The following is a 4,505-nucleotide window of genomic DNA, read 5'->3' on the forward strand; positions in this document are numbered from 1 at the left end:
TGGCTGCCTCGGGCAAGTCGACGCGCTGACGGCGAGTCTTTACCCCTTTCAAAACATCAGTCGTAGGTGCAGCAATGCGTGCAAAATTCTCTATGTGCGAACTATATGCTTGACATAAACCATGAAAAGAACGCACATCATATGCAGTTTTGGGCAAATCCCAATTACGAACCTGTTCCACCTTCGCGGGGTCTAGCTTGACGCCTTCTGTAGAAATGATATAACCCAGATAAGTGACTTCAGTAAGAAAAAATTCAGACTTCTTAGCTACAATGTACAACTGACACTCATCCAAATGAGTTAATACCCTTTCAACATCCATTTCATGTTGTTCCCACGATGCAGCAAAAATGAGAATATCATCTAAAAAGATGAACACACATACACCTACCATGTCGCCGAAACGACCTACCATGAGACGATTGAATGTACCCACGGCTCCTGTCAATCAAAAAGGCATAACAATATACTCCCATTGCCCTCGCTCGGTGCGAAAGGCGGTCTTGAAAATGTCGCCTTTGAATACCCGTACCTGATGGTACCCACTTTTGAGATCGACCTTGCTGAAAACCTTTGCCCCATTGAGCCTATCCAAGATATACTCAATGCGAGGCATCGGAAACTTGTTCTTGACGGTCATCTTGTTTAATGCGCTGTAATCAACACACAAACGAGACGAACCTTCCTTCTTGCGAACGAACAAAATAGGGGCAGCAAAAGGACTTACACTAGGACGTATGAATCCTCTAGCCACCAACTCCGTGAGTTGTCGCTCTAACTCTTCCTCCTGTGACTTGTTCAAACGGTAGGGAGTCTTACTGACCAGCTACGCTCCCTCCATAAGCTCGATGCGGTGGTCCTCCGGCCCCTTCGGTGGGAGACGAGGTGGAAGATCATCTTGCAAAAAGAGATGTTTAAATTTCGTAAACAACTCCGAATACTTACTTGGAGCCTGAATGCTCTGGGAAACTGGGGCGGCATATATGAATGCCGCTTGTGCTCCTCGTCGTAATTCACGCTTTATCTGCACATGCGAGATGAGAGGCAAAGAATGCAAGCCCTCCTCAGCACGAATGATGAGGGGGGAATCTGTTTTGGCATGCAAAGTGAGAGTTAGAGCCTCCCAATCAACGAGAGGGTTCAGTTCACGAAACCATTTCATGCCTAAAATCATATCACATCCTGAGAGATGAGACACAAGAAATTTCCTACGAAAAGAAGCTTGTTGAACGGTAAACATCACATCAAGGCACTCCTTCGTGATGAGAGAGTCCATACCAGGAGCGAAGCCAGAAACCTCGATAGGAGATTTTTGACTAACCTCTAGGCGGGCTCTCTCAACAAGAGGGGGACATCATGCATACTGCCTGGATCAAACAATATGGTAAAACGCTGTCCTTTTACATGACCATAACACTTCATGAGAGATTCATCAATGTGTGTGTCAGAGTCATGAGAAGATGCAGGTTGTGTTGTGATAGAGTTTGTGGTAGTTGCGGGTGCCTTTGGTTCTTTAGGTGGGACTGTCTTAGGACAGTTTTTCTTAATGTGACCCTTAATGTGACATTGAAAACATCTACCTTCTTTAGCATAAATCACTTGTTCTTCAGCTGTGATGTATCCTCCTATAATTCCTTGTGAAGCTTTTTCATCATGGGTTAGCTTAGGTTTTGCAGGTGCTTTAGCTTTACCCTTAGATTCATTGTTAAAGTTCTTTTCCGAGGAATTAGAGGAAGAAGGGCTAGAAGAATTACCATTCTTACCGTTCTTTCCGTTCTTACCATTCTGTGTGTTCTGAGACTTCTGCGGGGTTCCTTGAGAAGTTTTGTTTTCCTTAGGCTTTCCTTTGTTGTGCTTCATCTCGTGGGCGAGAGCAATTGCTACCGCTTTGTTGAGATCGATGGGATCGAGTACCTCGACATCATACTTGATACTCGTCCAATCCGTAAAGAAATGCCTCCTTGCGTTTCGCATCCGATTTGCGTAATTGAGTGCCAAGCTGCAAAAGACGATTAGAGAAAGACATAACCGGCATACCATTTTGCTTGAGAGCTCGCCAATCGTCCTTCAATCGTGCAAGATACTGAGGTGGCATAAACCGCGCTTTGAGCTTGTCTTGGAAATCAGCCCAACTAAAAGAGAGGGGCATGAGATCGTCGGCTGCCTCTAGGTGCGCGGCTAGCTGTGCCTCTTGCCATGCCTGGTACCAATTTATGGCATCACCGGCAAGGTACATAGCTGCCGTCAAAACTTTGCTATTGCCTGTTTTCTTAGTTGTCGCAAAATAAGCATTAAATTGATGCAACCAAGAATGAATAACAGTAGCATCTATCTTACCGTCATACTTACTGAAAGTCAACTTCTCTGTGACTGGATTGTGTGAATCCGCATCGTGGCTTGCGCCACTTGACGAACTCCCACGATTTTTGGGTGGTTCGGTCTTCGAGGCGAGGAGTTGGGCAATAAATTCTTGATTGCGAAGCTCCCTTTGAGCTTTACGCTCGGCCTCCTTTTCTGCTTTTCGTTCAGCGCGCTCTCGTTTGAGAGCAAGCCGATTTTCTTCTTGTTGTGCGGCAAATCTTGCGTTTCTTTCGTCGCGCTCGCGGTCCTTGGCTGCTTGATTTGTGGTCATTCTTGCAATTTTGTCATCGCGCTCACGATCCTGAGCAAGGCGCTCGCGTTCTAAGGCAAGGCGCTTGTCTTCCTGTCTATCCATCATGGCCATCATTTGCTTGACCATTGCCTCCATAGGGTCTGGTGTAGATGGCGAAGGGGGAGGGTTGGAAAAATCTCCTGGTGGGGAGAATCCTTCGTCGCCTCTCTCGTACTCATCACCTGAATGCGAAGTATCCATGCCGCTTCGGGTGACGACCATGCACTATGATCTTGGGGTCTTAAGCTCTTGAGGAACTTGGTTCTTGAGGGTCTTGAGGTTCTTGAGGTCCTTGATTCGGGAGAATCTTGGGTTCTTGAGGATCTTGAGGTTCTTGAGCTTGCAAATCGTGTTGAGAAGGATCTTCTCTTCACCCAAGTTCTACCCTTTTCTGCGGGCGCACCCCTTGGCGGCCTTGCGCTCACGCCAAGGTTGATTTTTCCCACCTCACGTCGATTGGCCGGCCGCTAAGTGCACGGTCCGCTCTCAATGAGTGAAAAGAGACACAAGGGGAGGCTGGACAAGCCCTTCTTTCTTGGGATTCCTGTCACTCTTCAACAAAACACGATTAGGAATCGCCATGCCCAAGTAAACTTGGGTTCGTGCGATCGCAACAAGCAAAAAAATTATTGTGGTTCTTTTCCTTGAGTAATGCAGAACACTTCCAAAGCTCTCATACCAATGTAAGGTGCAGCGGAATGAATGTTGTATTTTCTCAAGATTAGTGATCTTTATTGCTCAAGGTTCCTTTTAGTTCTTAGGGAAAGAGAGAGCTTTCTGTCTTATGGAGAGTGCTATGATCACGAACAAAGTGAGTGGATATTGTGCGTGCAAGTGAATGAGACTGAGAGAAGGAGAGAGAACAGATACGACACGGAGAGGTTGTAAAACCCTCCTCCGAAGGCCCCACTCTCGGCGAGAGTGGTCTACTTGATTGCACAAAAACGTACAATGCGAATGCAATGGATTGATGCAATGGGACTATGTCGATGACGACGACGGCGACTTAGGCTGAAATCTGTGACTTTCTTGGTGGCTAAAAATGATTGTTTCTCGCTGTTTTAATGGCTGAAAAAATGACTGTTTTGTCGGGGTCGAAAAGATGATGAAAAACGCTACTGTCATCTGCTCTTTAGCTGCGTTTTTGGGGGAAAGTTCCTTGCTGAAAAACGCTGGGACAACAGAGTTTTTCTTGCTGAAATTTGCAGGTTTTCAAGTGCTTAATAACTCCTTACCCGGCTATGGTGATCTGCTGCAAATTGCTTGATGAAAACGCTGAATTGGCTGAGGTTTGTATGGCGTTAGTAGTTGCTAAAAACGCTGATCTGACTAAGGCGAAAACGCCAGCTCTCACTGCTTGCTGGCGATCTCTGCATGGGAGGAAAAACGCTAAGGCAACCAGAGAAATGGGCGATCCCAAGTTGAGGATGATGCGGGGGAAATAGGCCTCACCAAGATGCTTGGAGAGGGTCTTGCTGAGAGAGGGAGTGAACACGTGTTGCTTGGTAGCATGCTGTGCTCCTTGGCTCATCTGTCAATTTGTGCTAACTTGGGCTTGCTTATAAATTAACTTACCCAATTTGCCCTACTGAGTATCCAACAAAAGTCACTTAATAAATAAGTGAAAAATGTTAAATATAGGGAAAAAATAAGCTAAAGTCATCTGAAAAATCCCCAAACTGACTTTGATGGAATCTGATGGAAATGCTTATGCTTATGCTTATGCAACCAGAGGATATGTATCTACTCTAAGTGACTCGGCATGCACCGTCTACGAATAGACTCACAAAAGTGCCAGATCACTTCTAATCTAACTTGACTGGACTTTGACGGAAACCCTGTTATGGTGTAG

The sequence above is a fragment of the Adiantum capillus-veneris genome, chromosome 2 (assembly GCF_014529385.1).
Source record: "Adiantum capillus-veneris isolate H3 chromosome 2, ASM1452938v2, whole genome shotgun sequence".
NCBI classification, from domain to species: Eukaryota; Viridiplantae; Streptophyta; class Polypodiopsida; order Polypodiales; family Pteridaceae; genus Adiantum; species Adiantum capillus-veneris.